This window comes from Calypte anna, chromosome 1 (genome assembly GCF_003957555.1).
Source record: "Calypte anna isolate BGI_N300 chromosome 1, bCalAnn1_v1.p, whole genome shotgun sequence".
Classification (NCBI taxonomy): domain Eukaryota; kingdom Metazoa; phylum Chordata; class Aves; order Apodiformes; family Trochilidae; genus Calypte; species Calypte anna.
The window spans coordinates 81,369,245-81,389,697 of record NC_044244.1 but is presented as its reverse complement, the minus strand read 5'-3'; the positions used below and the strand labels follow the sequence as shown (position 1 = coordinate 81,389,697).

Below are 20,453 nucleotides of genomic sequence, written 5' to 3'. Positions count from 1 at the left end.
TCTCCATTGCCCAAAAATCTGAGTAACATTGCAGATACATTAATCTGCTACAAAAGATTGTAATGTGAATATTTTTTAAGGAGTGCTAAGGGTGGTGCTGGGGGCCAGATGAAGGCAGGTGGCCAAAGTTATTACTGAATTGAAGAGAATTATTTTAATTATTATTGGACTATTTACCCCCTGCATGGTCCTGTTTACATTGTGTTTACAAGTAATATTTATAACCATTGCACTCCAAATTTCTGTTGATCACTGAGCATTTGGTAATAAAAATAGATATGATTAGATGTGCAAAGCACATTTGAATGCAGTTTTATGCATAGACTGTTTCTTTCCATGAAAAAATAGCCCTTAACAATAAGATATCAAGGAAAATGCAGTGAGAAATGATATTTTATGTATAATATGTGATCCTTGTATTCTAGAAACACCTCATAATGAACGTGACCAAATACTGAACACGAACTGAAGAACAAACCTTTTGTGTTGATGCAAAATTTGAGTGGCAGGAAAAAAACATAACAGAAGATAAGGGTTTTCATCCACAATGCAATGTAAATTAAAAAACCATGGATACAAAAGAGTAGAAACAAGAAAGGTAATATAACAAACTTACATTTCATCCTCCATCATTACAAGGATCAAAACAGGGGCATACATCTTCATTCTAGTCAGATGGCCACTATAATAATAAATTATAGTAGCTCATACAAGAAATAAAAATATCAAGGACTCATTTATGTTTCAAACTGAAACAAAGCAAACCACAACAAAAAGAAAAAAGTAAACAAAACAAACCAAAAGGTCTATGGGGTTTTTTGTTTGTTTTCAAAAAAGGAGCAAAATATATATGGAAGTAAGGTATAGCTGTATTTATGCAATCACTTTGCCTTTAACTTCACTGAGCACGAAGCTCAGAGACTTCCCTTACCAAGCCTATTTTCAGTCTAAATAGGTCTTGACGGTGCTGTAGCTGCAGAGCCAAAAAAAACGAGGCCAAATTTTATGTGGTCATGCAAGCGTGGTGGAAAAGCTTTTGTGAGGATTTGATGTTGTAACTGCATTTGCACATCTGGCCCCTCACAGACCTTCAAAGACTTAGACATCTATAGATACTTACACGGATTATTAAATGGCCTGTTAGTAAAGAGGTGGATTCAGGACACTGCCACACTTGAATGTGGTATCTGCAACTGGACTCTGACATTTCATTTGGATACATAAAGCATTAATGTTATTGTATCCTGTGGACCTATATTAACAAGTTTGATGTAACAGATGGGAGCTTTTTCAAAAAAATGTAAACAGCTGATCTGAGAGCCAGCACTTTCTATAGACAGACCTTACAGTGAAATATAGCACTCTAGTGTTTATTCCAAACACATCACAGCACTGTAAGTAGACCACTTTATATAGTGAAAAAATACAGTAAACGTAAAAGGAATTTTTCTTCCCACTTTAACAATTTTTAAATAGACCATTCTGCCTCAAATTCTGTTTCTGCCCTATTAAAAAAAAACTAAAAATAATTGCCCTCTATAAGCCAGGGCAGAGAATTTGAAACAAATCCCACTGAATCTTCTTGCAGAGCTTTCTCAACATGTACATTCTCAACATCACCACATTTCTGAATTTTGCTAATTGAAATATTATGCTCATTTTAACATTCTCTGTTGCAGTAGGCCTGTAATAGATAATAGTAGTGTGTGCAATTTCCTAAACACATACTTACATACCAGCTCCTTAATAAAAACAAATAAACTATTTGATACAGAAGCACAAGAAAGCAGTGGTTTGGGGTTTTTTTTGAAAGAGAGTTTCAACTATTCTTCTTGGATTACCCTCTTTGGTCTGAAGTTGCACACTTGTTCTTGCACCTTTATTTTAAGGGCACACTAATATAAATGGTAACAAACACAGGATCATCTAGTCATCTTCATTTTCCACATTGTATATTTGCTTTAGCACAACTGAAATTAATAGCAATAGCCACATCTGACCACGGTTGCTTCTTACATTATTTCTGTGATGCAGTAACAAAAGACACTGAAAGTTCAGTGCTCTGGAATGGTAATTCTAATTATTGTAATACTTAATACAGGAAATTACATATCGGAAGACCCTGCCCAGAATCCTTAGTAGGAAATGGGATAGATTTCTGTTTGTGGGAAGAAACAGCCAGCCTAGTGCATCACTAACAGCAGTTTCTGAAAGCTCTCCTCCATTACATAGGATGAAAGATGGAAATCTGCAGCTTCTATATGAATGCAACATGCAACAGATTCCCAGAACTGCATCTGAGCACGGGCTGGGTTTTTTCCTCCCCTTTTTTTTCTGCCTTTTTTTTCTCCCCAAACCATTTAAGGCAGGGCTCCCAAGTAGCTGACAGTATTATCTCAATAACCTAGCCAGATATAAATACTTATACAGAAAAAAAATCCCTATTCACTACAGGCAGTGAAAGCTGAGCATAGCTGCAGGATGAGAACTACCTAAAAGTAACACTGAATCTCTGTGATAAGAGTTCAACTTACATGCCCTTTTATTCAGAGTCCTTCTGCGAGTCCATAACATGCTTTCATAATATGACTAGTGTGCATCAGAGAAAGAATATTGACATTTATTAGCCTCATGACAGTGTAAACACCATGAGAAGAGGCTCTAGTATGACAACCCTTACTTTGCAATTCTCCGTTTCTAACTTCCTTCATCAATTCTCACTCTCGTCCACTTAGCACTTCCATTTATTGTGTCAGGACCAGATTTTCAGTACTTTCTGTTCATCTGCAGCTCTCTCTGCTGCTCTTTATGACAACTGAACTGACTCCCCTGCTGCCATTTGGGATACTTTTAACATTAAGTGGGCAAAGTCCATATTCTGTTACTTCAAATATTTCTTGAGCATCTATTAACTCTGTACTTTAGAGATCTCCAGACTTTAGTTTACATTCTTTAAGATTTGATTTTTGCCCCAAGTCCAGTATTTTCGTAATATAACCTTAATATAAAACAAATGTTCCAGTACATGCAGAAGATTAGAGGAATGAAAGAGGTTCTCAGCTGTCTTTTAATTTTACATGTGTTTAATGTTATCTTGGAGAAATGTACCTATTCTCATTTTGAATCTAATCTACAAGCTATGTGGGATGATCCTGGGAAGAGCCAGCTTCCTAACTGTTTAAAGAAACAAAATGGAGGCAGTAACAAGCACGAGATGTTCAGTGGCACAACCCATTGGATAATGGATGATGTTTGCTTACCCTCCAATACTCAGTACCTCTGACTTTACTTATTGTATCCAGAGGATTCAAATCCAGAGGCAATATGTCTGATGGTTTTTGTTTGGCTTCTTACACAAAGAAAGCAGCTGGACATTTCCAATCTGGGTTCAGCTACCAAGATCTTCTTCTAGTTGTGGGAGCGGACATGAAAGCAGGCTGTTTCAATTAGGCTGGCTATAGAGATGATCTGGAGCTGTGAATTAATTGATTTGAAGACCAAGAGGGACAGCTCTGCATAATAGAGGCCATGGAATTTCACTCTGTAATTACAGTAAAGTTCAGCTCCAAATCCAACAGAAATCAAAGGTTACCGTATCAGGCCTATCTCTAATCAAAAGTGGCTCTTCCCCTCACCACTAAGTGCAAAATATTCTACTTTTCTTTCTACTTCAAAAAGCCATCTGAGTCTAAAATGAACCTGTGTGAACGATCTTTATTCCTGCATGGACAGGAACAAATTTTCCACTGCTGCATGAAAAGACTAGAACAATGAAAGTATTGGGAAGGGAAGTGGCGGGGGGGAGGAAAGCTCTGCCTTTTTGGCAGTACTTGCAGAACATTAGTTAGGGTAGGTGGAGTCCTGCTGGGTCTAAGCAACTGCTCAGATCCCCTGTAACATTTTCCTGCCCCCCCCAGCTTACACTATACATCTCAGAACACAGCAAAAAAATCTCATATATACATATATTTTAAAAGAATAGAAACTCTTGAGTACACATCCAAAGCAGATCTATTGCCTTTGCAATATTCTCAGAACAAAATGTTCCACCAGCAGATCTGATAAGAAGAGCCAAAAAATGGAAAACACTTGCTACCAATTTATTGCAGTCACCCATAAACTATTACTAGAACATTATGTATTGGGGTTCAAGCCAGAAAGCTATTAAAGCGGACTGCACTAGTCTTTCCACTATGCTACTGAAGCATTAATAAGTCCTTAGAGGACTCTGTTTATGTTGAAAGAATCATCTTATAATCAAATTTTCACACACAAAAAATGCGGCTCTTTTCAGCACTGCTGTGTGTCTTTGCTCTCTCCCCCACACTACTGTCTCCACAAATACCATCATTTTCTGTTTCTGTCTGGTCCAAACCCTGACGTACATACTTTGTGTTCCAAGCTGGACAAATTTCAAGATAAATGGTGCTAATTGACAGTGTTACTGGGTGCAGGATTTACCATATCCTTTACCTCATTCTACCTGCTCAAATATGTTTCTGATCCCTTATAGTCATTCTTTGTCCAAGAAGAGTTAAAAGATAATACTAAAATGGCATCACTACTTTTTTTTTTTTTTTTTAACCTAGACATGTAAATAATAAACATCCACTCCTATTCAATCAGACTATGTTTCCAGTCCGTGTTACAGGAAAACCTGTATTAAATCAGGAACCTCCTTTCCCATTTAAGACAGAACTGATACACACCAAGATGAGGATTAATCCAATGATTTGCTGGCTTTACTTCAAGAATTTTTATTTTCATTAAAAAAGGTATATGCTTTCTTTTCAGTCATTTTTCTCTGATAGTACACAGGTATAAACCATATAACAGAGCAGATGAAGTGGAATGATAGCAGTTCCTATACCCGTGGGAGATCTTAAGTAAATCTTAAGGTGACATGAATTAGACTTCAATCCAGAAAAACTTCAGATTATCCTTGAATTAAGTATGAAAAAACTAAAATTCCAAGAAGAAAAAACAAGTCTCTTGTATTAATATATTTGTATTATCCTAAGCTGAAAACTGTGATATTTAATTATCATCACCACCACCAGAAAACCACTTGACCTGTTTTCCAACAGAGTCCTACAGAACCCAGACCAGAGGAACAGTACTATTTTATGACAAATTTATGATAACATAGCACCTTTCCACATTTACCTCTTCACTCCCTGGAATAACTTTATAGTTTGAGATGACTGGAAAAGCACTCATGGCTTTCAACTGACCTGTATGCTGTTCACACTGGGCAGAAAAATTTAAACTTATTTGCAAACAAGGAGAATACTCAGCAATACAATACTACTGTAGTGGTGCAACTACCAGTTTTGCTATTTTGTGAACTTGTTGGGCAAATGTTATTAAATTTTACAAGACAACACTGACATACCTGACTTCAAATACTCTAATTTGAAGAAATGTTAAGAGCTTGCAGCTCTCACTGATGTCGATGAAATTCCAGAAACTCGGTATCTTTCCTGGACTTACAGCTTTAGTATGCAGAAAGAAAAAACAAGGATAACGGGTCAAATGCATCCCTTAAGTAACTTCACTTGATCCCAGAGCAGTTTTTATCTCTTGATTAATGAGTGTGGGATATATTGTTTGCTCAGGTAGCACATTTATGTGTGAAGCTTTTCTACTTGCATGTGTAATTAGCTACATTAAAATCAAACTTACAACAAAAATAATAAGAAATCATTTCTACCTGCACTACTGCACAGGACACCAGAGAGTGATTTTGCAGTAGATAAAGAGACTACATCTACAACTGTATCTCTATGGTTTGCCTCGTCACAGCAGGATTAAGGCCCTGCTATCATCATGAGAACCAATGAAATCTTCACCTTGAAAGGAGGTCTTTTTTTTAATTCTCCAGAGAATACAGAGACATGTGCTGGCATAACAACATGCCAGCAAGTCATTTTAAGGGAGATCCTTAGCATAATGCTGAAAAACTCTATATATGCCAGGAAGAGGAATCAAAACGCTCAAGCACAAAATTCAGCACCCCTGGAATGTTTGGAAGTGCTCTGGACTCCAAAGGAGATTTCATCTAGAACCTCTGGAACAACTGAGTTACTGCCCCTTCATTAGTCCACACACTTGCAAAAAAGTTTACATTAAGACAAAAGTCTGTTGTCCAGGAGAAATGCTCTAGATGTTTTCTATGCTTAAAAGGAAAGATGTGTCTAATGTGATTTTTGTGAAGGGTAATTAAAGTATGGTTATTAATAAAAAATAAATGACGTTAACTTATGTTAAATCTTTCTCTCTTCTCCTGAAATACATAACTGAAAAAATCCTACCCCATCAGTACTTGCACAATCAAGTCCTCTCCATCTGCCAAATATGTAGGTCATTTCAATGAGTGACAGAGACAAAGAGGCCTGATTTTAATTCATGTAATATTTCTGCTAATAGCAAAGTTATTGAGACATCTGTTAAAAGCCTGACCTGTTATAATGGAGGAAATATCTAAAATGACTGAATTTTCTATTTAAATTAGTACTACACTATTTCATTGGGCATTTTAAAGAGGTACTGTTATTAACAAAAACATTCTATAAATTAAAAACAGGCCTGCAATAATCCTACAGATAAAATCTGGTTATGTCTTCTAATGCTAGAGTATAAGCTTTTATTTGTGTGTGCACTATGTGTATATATTACAATACAGCAGATATGTAAAAAAAATACAAATCTTAGGAGTCATAACAGCCCGATTTAAAGTTTGGCAGGGAACAGTTGGCAGACATAAGAAAAAAAAAAAGTAAACAAGTTTCATGGCCTGTATATAATTGAACATTCTTCAAATTCCTGTAATGGAAATGTCAATACCATGGAAATCCTTGAAACATGGACACAGACAGATAAATGTGACTGAAGCCAAACACCTCCGCCTAGAATGAGTAACAGACCTTCAGACAAGAAAACCTACATAATAATAAAGTACACTCTCAACAATACTAAGAAAACTAAGTTTTTTGCATTTGGGGTGAGGTGAGCAGAGGGAGGTGGAAGTTAAGCAATGAAAGCTGTCTGGAGGACTGCTTTCATTGTCAGGAGAAGAAATTATCCTATTTCTAGCGCATGTGCACTTCACAGATTGTGCAATAAAAAGGTTCAGGGCTTGACCACAGTCAGGAGGTCCCGAATCTGTGAGCAGCTCTGTCTCCTCACCTTGCACTCACACACAACCCAGCTGAAGTCACTGCAGCTCTCATCAATGATTCCCCTCAAGAAACTTCTGTAAGCTTGAGGGCTTAGTTATTTTCCCTGTGGTTTAGCAGGTCTCCCTATCTTAATATTGGAGGAAACAGAAGTCTGTACTTACTACAATTTTGATTTTTAAAGAATTCTGACTATGCTCCTCACGAACAGCATTTTAGGAGCTGGAATTCTCTTTCCTCTTTTAAAATATAGTCATTTCATAAGACTTTTTTTTTTTTTGTTTAATAGTGAAAGCATTGCTTCAGCATTTTCTAGACCACAGCAGAATTCTCCCTCTGTTCCAAGAGACTTTACAGTGTCATTTTTTCCTGTTATGGATCAGAAAAGAATCATGTTCTCTTGAGTCTTTCATGATAAGAGTAAGATACATATGAGATTTAATCTCACATATGTGAGGCTCAGGGACAAGACCTTGCTGTCTTACTCAATATTACTAGATATAATGATCAAATATCAGTTTCTCTGAGGTGATCACCTTCTCTGCAAGTGTATTTCCACACACTTATTTGAAAATCATTTTACTGGCTACCAATCTTCTCTGGAAAGTTTTGAAAATTTGAAGAAAAGGATTTTTTTTTTTTTTTTGAAACAGAAAAGGGACCCTAAATAGAAGAGGGAGATCCAAACAGACCTTCAGATGCCCTGGGAGCCCCCAGTCTTGGCCCAGCTTTCTCTGGCCCCTTTGTAAACACAGGGAGATTTAAGCAGAGAGGATATGACAGGAGAGGTGGGGAGACCACCCACCATAATTAATCATCACAAGAAGTTTTCAGCATCTCAGAAGTATCACAGAGGTTTATTCTGGGCCCAGTGCTATTAGAGTTAATTCCTAAGTCCTCACTTCTAAAGTTACAGCTGGAGGGAAGCTACAGCACCAAACTCAGTAGTTGTAGAGGCAGCCCTTCACTAACTTAAAATGGCTGCAAAGGCAGGGTTCTACCAGATCAAATTTTTCCACCTGAATTAACTTCAGAGGGATAATGTGGAGGAAATCAGATATCAAGTCCTCTGATTTATCTTTCAAAAAATACAGTTGAAATCTTTATCTCTTTTTTTTGGCTTCTTTAAAACAAAACCCTGGGGATGTAAAGGGAAGGTGGAGAAAATCAAGAGCTTACACTTCACATTCCCCTTTTGCTCACACCGTGGAGTGCACCTGGGAAATGACATGAGGGTACTATGGGCCTCCAGAAATTTGCATCCTTCTGTGATTTTTACACTTACAGTTGGTGATGTCTTTCTGACTTCCAGTATTTTTCTTTCATAGAAGATAATTTTTGGTTTTCTATTTCCCCTCTTCTTTCATAGCCAAAAGGTACTTCCAAAACCAGTGCCTGACCATAACCCTATATTGCCCTCCAGGTGTCACCTGGGCAGGAAATTACCATTCCTAAACTCAGTCTGTTTCCTTTTACAGTAAGTTAATGGTATATTTTTACTCAAGGTGGTCAAAAAGGATTCCATAAGGTACCAAACAAACCTGTGAAATTCAAATTTGTGTAGTAATTAAATATTTTCTGAAGTTCACTATACAAACAGGTTGTGTTTTCATGTATCAACACAGGCATCTCACTTCAGTGCAGACAAGACTTAACATGTTACTCTTTCTCCCCTAGTAGCAAGAGAACAGTATAAAAGATTTCCTAAATGGCTGTGATAGATCTCTCCACAATAGCTTCACACATTTGTGTGTACTAATAGATTGCCATAAAAGAATGATCAATACTCCAGGGCATCAGCCATAGGCTGTGGAGCACCAAGTTCACCCAGGGGCTTTGCACATATGCTGTTACTTTTGGAAAGAGGAAATCTCACCATGATCCAGTTCCTCATCTAAAAAATGAAAGTAACAGCTCTGCCTCTTCATCTGTGCTGCACATCTAACCATGTTAAAGTTCTGTTAGTAAATAAGAAGGTAAGGGGGCATCACTCCCTGTTACTGAAGACAGAACAACTATTTTTTAAGCCTAGCTGGCAGGGTTTTCTACGTGGAAAGCCAAGGATGGTTTTGGATGAAATTTATGCCATTACTGGACAAAAGCTACAAGGATACAAGTTTGGGTTTTTCCTCATCCATGCTTCTTTCACAGACTTTTTGGGAACTGCAGTAAAGGGCATACCTCTCTGCATCCTAACAGTTATGACAGCTTTTAATATTATGCTAGTCAAAAAATTAATTTAAATAGTTCATGAAAGTAGAAAAGGTTTTTAGGGAATGGAACGCAAAGAGTAACACAAAGTGCCAGAAGGCAGCATGGAGAAAAACAGATTGAGAATATTTAACCTGAAATATTTCTAAATCTCCTTTCTTATTTGCATTTTTGAGCCCTAATATTCAACCTAAACCTCCCAGAAGTTTCAAATAGTATTTTAAGAACTCTGGAATACAGTCTGCCAGCCTGAATTCAAAGCTTTTGTCCTTTTCACTTGTTTTCCAGCACCAACTCCACATATAATATGTTAAAAAAACCACAATCCATCAAGTTTGGTTTAATTTACACAGAAAAACCAATAAATTTCTTTGGGTATCAGACACTCCTATTTCTAAACTCAAGACCAAAAATACAAAGTTAGACCTTAATGTGGCCTTAATGTAGATTTAAAATTGGTTAGTTTTGGTTAAAAGCAACTACAATGAAATTTAAGAAATAAGAAAAAGTTACATGAGAGAAACCACTGGCGGTTGGATTGCATTGGATTCTATTCATGTTTATTAAACTTTTCCCAAGAAAGAAAACATTTTTACCACTGAATGCCTTCCACAGGAACCCAATAAAGAACATTAAACGTAGCCTAAGAAGTACGTCAGGGAGGAGAAAAAAGCAACTATGTTCACAGGATCAATCAAATTCTATTTTCCCTTTCTTGGGAAAGACAGAGAGTTGACCAATTGCATATGTAGAAGTAATGTGGATGGGCCAGAATAGAAACCTCACATTTTGCTTCAGCCTTATCAAGCACAAATCATCACACAAAATGGAGGCAGGATGACAGCAAGCAGCTGAGCATCTGACATCTACTTTCTTCCAACTAGTGTTGGAAGCAGAGTCCACAGAAGAAAGCAGAACTTCCATTTGCATGGTACAACCTTTATAGCAATCAGAGAAAGCCTCAAGTCTTCATTTAACTTCAGTTCAGAATCCCCAAATGGTCTCCAAGTGCCTCAGTAATGGAAAGTACTGAAGACATTGGGACTATCTTAATTCTTTTGTCTCAGGCGATTGGTCCCTGGTCAGAAGAATATAAAATAGTTTTAAACTCAAACACAATCCAAACTCCTAACCCTATGTGACAGAGATGAGGTGTCTACAGCAGCCTTGTCTTGAACAGATTTACCTGAGAACGTACAGAGCGGAGCCAGAGGGAGAGCTGCATAGATGACCAGAAGCCAGGTGCTCAGACTTAACCTCCTGGCCCTTTTCCATTCATAAGAAAAAATAAGCCACTGTATAAAACTTCCAAACTTTAACTGGTTACCTCAGCATCAACAACCCAATTTCAAAAGTGGCTGAGTATTTCTGATCCTAAGACAAATCAAGCCTCAAAAAAATGTAGAGGGCTTTATCTCCAAACTGGATCTAAAAATGGATTCTAAGAATTCTGAGCATGATCAAATCTATTACTGAAATACTGAGCTGACATTTGAAAAAGACAAAAAATGCATAAGAATGGAGAACAACTCTAAAACTTTTGTGAGAGAAAATTTTAAGAGGGTCAAGATGCTTTTCATACAGGATAGTCAGATATAAGTGAATAGGAACTAACGGAGAAAATACTTTCAAATACAAATATCTACTCCCTGACATAAAATTTTGTTCTTCTAGGTCTACTGAAAAAAATTTCCAGTTACCGAAAGCGACTGCAGTACTCAACTTTCCATCTCAACAGCCCAATCTGATGACATACAAAATTTGTCCTATTGAAAGCAGTTTCCCATAAAGATCACTGAGAACTAAACAAATGCTCTATTGAGTACTGTGGTTTTAAAATTCTGAGGTGCCAGTAAACTCAAAGATTGACAAAGCCCCCACTGATCATCGTTGGCAAAGCAAGTTGGACAACAAAATTCAAGTCTTCTCCCAGGTAACTCTACAGGAAAAAAAAACAAACCTAACCACAAGAAGCTTCAAGAGTCATTTGACCTGCAGCTACTATTCTGTATTCAAGTCTGGTTTGAGTCTTCCCACCACACCCCAACTTTTGTTTCTTTGATTTTTTTACATCTGGAAAATTGAGTATAAGTACACCTCGCTATCATTCTTGCTGATCAACACCATCTGTGACAAAAAGTTAGGGAGTTACACTGGACAGATTAGACACTGAAAAGCTTTTAAGATTACCAAGAACTCAGGTGCAACATACAGTTTTGTTCTGGTCTGGATTAACTCCCAAAATTGGCTAATAGGAAGATGACAGAATCTTCCCAAGAAGCTAAAACCAGCAGCTAATGAAAGTAGCTGCAATATGAGAAATTAGGCTCTTCTCCCTTTAAATCACAGGCCATAGAGGCACTGAAGTAAATCCCTTAATCCCTTTTTAAGTAGCTATTTTATCCCAACTTCCTCTGTGGTTTATACCCTCAAAGCATCTACACCACAACTCAAGAACAGCCTAGGCAAGGAGCTTCAAGTTCCTTTTCTTGAAAAAGAATCTGTAATTTAAAAACACCAGCCCCCCCCTCAAAAAAAAAAAAAAAAACCAAAACCCAAACAAACAACAAAAAAACACCAAACCAAGAGAACCACTAACCTGAGTATGGACTTCACCCAAGACCATGCATCAAAAACACCCCAGACATCTACAGCTCTTAAAACCACCATCATATATTGACTGAGGCATATCAATTATTAAAACACTAAGTTTGCAACTTTTACAAGTAAAGATGATATCATGATTCTCTTTTCACCCGTGTAACCAACTGAAGGACAAGAGAAGGGGAACAAGAATTTTAAGGCCTCAAGTTTCTACCCATGGACAAGCTTTCTATTTTCTTCACCATAGTATTCAGTAGACCAATGGGCAGATCCAAGGGCATATGTCAAAATTCAGTGCCCAGGAACAAATTAATTTGCTGAAGGATTTTTAGAAAGTCAAGGGTGGACTGAGATTCAGACATAAAAATCTAAATCTTTTAGTCATTTACTGAAACTGAACAGCTGAAGAAAAATCTTAGGGAAAAAACTTTCAGAAGAAAGAATCAGTAATAAGTTTTAAATGATTATGCTGTTTCTTAGGGACACCTAGAAAAGTGTATTTAAGATGTTGAACTATGCCTTCCTCAATCACGAACAATTCCACAATATCATAAATCTATGCTGCACACACTAAACAATAGCACAAAATGTGCTGGATTATGAAGGTGGAAGTGTTCACTTAGGTCTTCATCTTAATGGTGACACTTTTTTGGTTTTTTTTTTGGTTTTTTTTTTTTACAACACCACATTGTCACAGAACTTTACAAACATTAGCAGTCATAATCTTCACAAGGGAGGTTAAGTATCATTAAATACACATTACACTGTGAAATTCCAGGCAGAACAGTTGCCTAATACATCTAGGACTACAGAGGAAGTCCCATCAGTGCCAAAAGGAGTAGATCCTTGCCCCAGACTCATATTCACATTATGCTTCTTAAACTGCATACTAGGCTGGTCTCTATTTGATAATAAAGGTCAGTCCTACCTTTTAGGTTTTTTATATGAAGAATAAAGATGTTGACAGCATTTACTCTGGGATATCAAAGATTCCAGTAGCTCAACAGAGGAAGCACTAGTGTAATGCTGAAGGTTACAGACTGAAGTATAAGATGACTGGATTTGACGGAACATGCCAGAGAGGCAGATGGTTATACAGAAATGAAAGGAGAGCATTATAAACTAAAACAGCATTCTGCAATCTTCTTCCTTGTTTAGACATACGAACCCTGATTATTTGCAAAACCCATCTCATACCTTTACACTTCATCATCTGCATTAGCTCTTTTGTATTTGCTTAAATAAAAATAAACAGAAACCTTCACACCTGGTGCTCACATTTCAAGTCACAACATAGATAAAGAACCACTCATGAACTGGAGAAGGGACACTGGACAGCTGAATTATGGGTTCCCATAACATTTCATTCCTTTGGTTAATGCATTTCTTTGAACTCTTCTGTCTTAAGTGCACAGGATATACGAGAGTATCAACACTTCCATGACAGACCAAATAGCCCACTTTCCATAGCAGCTGATTGACATGTCATGGAGAGTGTGATTAGGAGGTCACTCCTAATCACACAAAGCACCAGATTAAAGCTCAAAACCAAGACATATTTGCTCCTTTGGTTATTAAAAAAAGATCAGCAGAGGAAAAAATGCCCCGTTGTAATTGAAAAATATGAAGCTTAATACATGGTTGAAAAACCTTCTGTGCAAAGCTGTTTGGGCTTTTTTTTTTTTGGGGGGGGGTGTTGGGGTTTTTTTGTTCGTGTTTTTTTTTTTGGTTGGTTGGGTTTTTGTGTGTGTGTGTGTGGTTTTTTTTAATATTTCCAAGTAAAAATAGCTATTTATTACAATGTGGCCTCTACTTAGGTCGGGATTAGGCTGACAAGCCAGCACCACTTGTTGCTGCAACAAACTCTTAAAAACAGAAAGTAAAGAGAAAAACGATGGTTAACTAGAAGGACAAAAACATTTTCCACACTATGAGATATTTTTTATTTTGTCTATAGATTATGTTGCTATGTTACAAAAAGCTGCTAATTTCTTTCAATTTCTGTATTTCTCTCAACCCTAGCCTGCTACAATCCACCTTCTCTTTTTTAAGAAGGGAATCTGTGTCTGCCAATTTGATATCCTTTCCTTTCTGAGAAAGGAAAAACATCAGAAAAACTATCAGAAAAACAGGGAAGTAGGCAAGCTATCCTCGTATTCCAATGATGTCCAGGAAATGCTAACCTACCAGCTGTCACAACAAAGAAACTTCAAAGTCACAGCACAGAAACTAAGTTGCCCTTACTAAACTATATCACCAAAGAAAAACTTCATGAGAACCGTAATAGGCTTAAAAAGGAAGAGAAAAAACTTTCTATAAAGAAAAAAAAAAAAACAAAAAAACAAAAAACAAAACAAAAAAAAAACACAAAACAAAACAAAACAAAAAAAAACAAAACAAAAAAACCCAAAAAACCCAAAACTCCCCCCCAAAAAAACCAAACCAAAACAAAAAAAGGGGGTAGGCAGAGAGTAATTTGTTTCTTGACTTTTTCCTCTTTTTGGAGGATAGATCCAAAGAACCACAGTCTTAAATATGACCTTGATTAAATTCTTCAAGAAAGTTATCATTCGTGCCACCTCTAACCTTATGTCTTCTTGATGAAAATATTCAAGGAAAAATGCTTCCATCATGTCCTTGGTGCAAATACTCAAGGATGTGCCTTTCTCATGAGTTCTGAAAATCTTAAAACTGCTTCCTATTGAAGGAAATAAACGAATGTCAGCTATACACTTAGCTTTACGTAACATTTCTTCACCCTTGTTTATTTTTTTTTTAAAAAGTCTTTTTAGAAAGCACTTCACATTTTGAGAACACTGAATGCTTTCTTTCCATTTTTTAGTATTTTTGGCAATGGATGTTTTTCATTACTTAAAAATAATCTCAATTCTAAGTTGCATCTGACTCACATAGCCCCCATGATTTAGAAACCACGATAAAAGTGCCATATATTAGTTATAAATGAATAGGGAGTGAGTCAGTCAATAGTTACGAACATTCCACAGAAACGCAAGAGCTGCATACTAAGTTTTTTTAAAAAATACTATATTTCATTTTTAGAATTAACAGTACAGGTTACTTGGAACAAAGAAAACACTCTTTTTTTCATTTCCCGGATGCATTGTGTTTTGTTTCCCTTATGTGTCTTTGTCAAGACCTTTAGTGACGTGACAAAAATACTGGTGTTTTCAGAGAAAGAAGAGTCAGAACTTGTGCATACTAAAGGTTTTCTCTAATCAAGATTTTAATTTAACTCTTTCTCTGGGAAGGCCTCACTCTTTGGCCTTTGCAAGGGCATCTTACAATATCAGCTTACAGAAATTACTTCAGGGAAATCACAAATTTTTCTCTAGCTACTGAGCTCAAGTGTGCTTAAGTTCGGTGCTTTAAGTATTAAAAAAAAAGTTGATGCTTCTATTTGCCAAGGCTTGTATTCTCAGCAATGTCCTCATATTGCATATATGAAGAAGTTTATTAAATACTAACTGAAGTTTTCCAGTCATCATCATGTTTGCAGATACACAATGGGGAGTCATGCCCCTTCTTGCATGCATCCCAGATCCAGTAAGTATGGTATAAATAACTACATCAAAGTTGTAAGCAGGGGACATGAGACAATAGAAATCTTACAGCACAGGTTTATGGTTTTAAAAAGAGAGAAAATAAATAACTCCTTTTCTATCAAACCCATAGCTACTGCCTGAACTTTTTACAAGATCAAAATCTGATAGAGGAAAACCATTTACCACAGATGAATTTAAGAGAAAGGATAGAAAGCTTCTCCATTCCAACTTAGAAGGCAGAGAAATTGACTGGATGATAATCCGAGCACAAACTTAAATGTGGGATGGGCCTTAACAATCCTGGCAGCTGTAATTCACTTCCAAAAAATCCATTAACCACATAGGGGCTAAGCATGCTTGAGGACCCCAGCACAAAGCTAGGTTAAAAAAATAATAAAATCAACTACAATTCCCACCCTCTCCCGTGATAAGGAATTTCTCAGTGGACTTAGGTCTACTAAAACTAGATATTTGGATAAAGAATGCAGGTCAAGTTCCAATACAATCATCCAGCCATGCCTTTGCTATTCCCTGGAAATGAGGGATAGAATGTCAAGGATCCCCCCAAATAAAAGAAGTTTACACTATTTATTACTTACTAATTTCCCATTGAACCATGGGGAATGAAGAGGACAGGCACTTGTAGCCAGTATTCTGAAGTCATAAATCAAGATCATGCAGAAGTCTGAGGACAGACCAGTGTTGACCCTGAAGACCATGTTGGTGGAACTGCACCTTTTTCCCTGCTCGTCTCTCCTTACTATGCACAGAAAGTTCTGGGTTCAAAAGAGTCCATCCACCTGTATCTTTAGTTCACAGCAATACAAAGAAATTCTGTCTGGTAAATGACAGACAGCAAGGGACAACAGCTCTTTGAGGGGAGTACGTCAATAAAAAAGCCCTGGGCAGGGTACTAGTAACAAATCTTTTATCAAGAGCTGTTTCCTATGCATGATAAGATATATTTCTCAAATGAGGCAGGTGTGGGAAATCCTAAACCCCACTTAATCCCCATAAGAAAAAAAAAACAAGTGTCTTCCCAAACAGCCACTGCAAATCTTTTCACCTCTTCTCAGATGGAGAATGGTATCTGCCAATAAAACCAGAAGGAGGAGCGAAACTTAATGAGATACAAAAATATAACTGGATTCCTTTTTATATGATTTGCTGGTTTTATTTTTGGACTGTTTATTCATTGAGGTGACATGATCTGTAGCAAAACAGCATAGCCCTAAAACCCAGCATCCCTCTCTGCAACATTTGATCTGGTGCATCCAGGCTGAAACTAAACAACAGCTGATGGTGCAGTAATGGATCATTCACACCAAGAAAATGAAATGCAACAGACAAAAGGACAAAAGAATTCTTATTCTTCAGAGTTTAGCTGTAGCTGGCAACATGTGCCAGAGAACTAAGGATGGGAAAAGCTCTTTGCAAGAGTGGGATGGGGGCAGACAGCCCAACATTTTCATTTGGGAAGTTAACAGTTCTAGTTAGCCTTAAAAAAAAAAAATAAACAGAAACTGCTTTCTATCATGTAACTTTAAGACCACATGCTCAAGAGCAGAAGGACTAATTAGGTCATGGCAAAACTCCACCTTCTGTCAGCAAAGACTGTAATGGCTCTGCTGAAGATGTCTCCTCTGTAGTCAAATATGGACCATCTTGTCATCCCCTCCCGAAGAGCCTTCCTCTGTGGCCTCTGCTTGACCAGCTGATCTCTTGTTTTGCCCAGCTGGGTACTTTTACAAAGCAGAGCAAGGTGCTTTCATCAAACCAAAAGCTCCAGCCTAGCAAACTAAATGACATTTCAAAATATATCTGGCTCACCTGGTGCAATTTCCCCCTCTGCTTCCAGCGGTTTCCAGATAATGCAGGATTACTGAAGTTGGGCGTGCACCCAGCTCTATATTTGGAGTACTACAAAGAATGGCATTTGGTTTGCTTTCTCCTGCACATACCAGTGGAACAGGACCTTCTTAAATTGAGCCACTCCACAACAGAAATATTCAAGTAACCTAATATCACAAAAGCTTAAAGGCCTATCCCCAGATGTGTGCTCAGAGTTGTCCAGTGAATTCAAAGCCACAAATACAAAAACTTTCTGTACAAGGAAAAACCTTTAATACGTCTTCTGCTTCCCAATGAGCTACAGTATGAATGCAATGCTGGGTACTGCTCTGAAGTTGGAAGCAAGCACTATTTATACTGCAACACAGAGCAAGTTTGGTCTTAACAGGAGGAATGCCAGCTTCCCAAGCTGGCATGCATGATGGTTTTTCACACAAGAAAATAAAAATTAAGAACAGAGGGCAGAGAAGGAAACAAGAACTGAAGTCCTCACTCCTTCTGTCTGTATCTGTCACATTGTAAAACCAGCTGTAAACAGAAAGATGTCCCTATTAGCAAAAATACCATCCCAATTAAAGTGTTCACAACAGTGAAGTACTTTAGACTTAAATTAGGCCATTAGGCTTCACTAGGATGATAAAGGGCCCCCTAACTAAATTAAGCATTCAGTCTAAATCTGCAGCCTTTGTCAGAATCAACAAATAGGTGTTGAAGACACAAGTTGCAGGGAAAATGTCTACTGAAAACCAGTTTTTAATGTGACTGCAACAACTCACAAAGATGAAAGAAAATGTTAAAAGGAAAAAGAAAACAGTGAACATATCATACCAACCTTTGCCAGAATATTGCAACATCCTACTCTTCATTACATTTCCTTAAGTCTTCTGCTTATATTCTGCTGGTGACAGCTTGAGTCTGCCTACACTTACAAATGGATAGGTGAATGTGCAGCCATACGATATACGATGGGAAGGGGCTTCTCCATAAGAACAGAAGCTGAAGACAGTCTGCTGCCACCAGAACAAACTCTCCATGCTGCAGCTCATTCTGCCAGAGCTCTCAGGAAAGCCCAACCTGGGCCAGAGGCCATCCCAGCTGCCCAACTGGGCTGCAGAGTCCATCGGCCACCACTGAAGCCCCACTTGGTCTCAGCAACTGCTCAGAAATGGATGGCACCAGAGTAGTGTGTGTCTGTGTGCAAGGGTGTCTGCAACCTCCTGCCCATGAGGAACTGTAGGTTTTTTACCACCATCTTGCAGAATCTACTCCATGACTCAAGCACATGCAATTCTCAGGAAGTTTTTGTGATTCACAGTGAAATTTTTCCTTGACAAGTTTTACCCCTTTGAACATCTTAAATAATTCCCTTTTTGTCTTAATATTTTACACCCTTCAAATACTTGTAGATTGTTATCATATGTCTTAGTCATCGTTTAGTCCAAACTGTAGATATTAAAATCTTGTAATCTTTGCTCATATTTCAATCTCTTCAGCCTCTTAACTTCTGTTGCTCTTCTCTGAATTCTCTACTAATTTCTTGACAACTTTTTGGCAAGAGAGTGGCCAGAATAATAGTGTCATGGACACTTTACGGCTGTACAGAGATAAAGAGGGAAAGTTGTGCAACACAAAAATGACACTAGTTCTTCCCCAAAAAACAACAAATATGTCTAATCTGTTGCCCGGGATCACTTATTTTTAGTGGCTGCTTCATGAAATGCTCTGAAATACAAGTACAAATATTAACCTAAAAATAATAACTCAGAGACAGACTTTAGTAAACTCAAAACTGTGTTGAATTAATCTTCATGTCACCTGTGAGAAAGCTACCATGCCACAGTATTCACTTGAAATACTGGAGATCAAATGGCTGAAGGAAAGTCTCACAAGACACGACACACCAAAAAAAGGCCAATCCAAGGTAAAGAATCTGAACACTTTCTTCACCACAAACCAACTTAAGGAGCAAGTTACAATCAAAAATGTAAGGAGACAAAGCAAGGTTGTAAAAAAGAAATCTTTCAAAATAAATACAACTCTTCCAAATTCTGGAAAATTCTAACATACAGAATAAGACAAAACATGAGTGTGGCACAGGTTGTCCAGGGATGTTGTGGTTGCCGTCTCCCCAGAAGTATTCAAGGGCAGGTTGGATGGGGCCTTGAACAATCTGATCTAATGGGAGGTGACCCTGCCCATGGCGGGGGGGGTGGAACTAGATGATCTTTAAGGTTCCTTCCAACCCTATTCTGTGATTCTATTATTCTGTGGTAGCATTCTGTGTTATTTATTTGGACAGTAGAGATATTCTTCAGATAAAGCTCGTGAGCTATGGGACTAACATGCACATAGAAGTTAGATATCTAACTGAAGCCACCATAATCATCTCCAGAGATCCATTAAGCCCATCCTAAAACTGTAATATATTTAGGATGAATAGCTCTCTGGAGGTATATCTCCTCTGCTGATAAAAGAGGGAGACTAAATTGCTGTCTTGACTGCATTTTCATTTAGCATGACTAAAGTTAAGTAACCTGTACCCAAACATCATTTTTAAATGCTTGTCTCTAAAGGAATTAATGTAAGCAATGAGATTGTGCAGGCACTTTAAATATTAATCTTCCCTGGCATTTTCCAATTATTTGGTATTAAAACCAAGACAAAAACAAACAAAAGGAAAAATCTACAATTTCATATTCGGATATCCTGCCGTCTTTCCGAGTACTACACCAAGGACTACTGAATCATCTGCATGCATCGAAGATTTCCTTCCCAACAAGTCTGTGAATACTGGTGGCAACACAACAGGTTCAGTACAACAGAAATCTGTCATTGCCTTAAGATGTAGAGTTCAAATGCTCTGAAATAGCTATTAACTCACAGTAAAGTCTGGGAAAGAACATTCAACCTTCATCTGGTTCACAACTGGCTTAAACAGTAAATCATAATGAACAAAGCTAGTCAATGGAGAAGATTCATATAAAGCAAAGACAGATATCAAATATAAAAATTTAATTTTAGAGAACAATTAGAGGGAACCATATGG

At 37.5% G+C, this 20,453-nt stretch overlaps 1 protein-coding gene across 1 annotated transcript in view; it reads right to left on the bottom strand.

The window, feature by feature from the left end:
- Window positions 1-20,453, bottom strand: part of ZBTB20 (zinc finger and BTB domain containing 20) — a 450,959-nt gene that overhangs the window by 405,172 nt on the left and 25,334 nt on the right. The gene's annotated exons all lie outside the window — the stretch shown is intronic.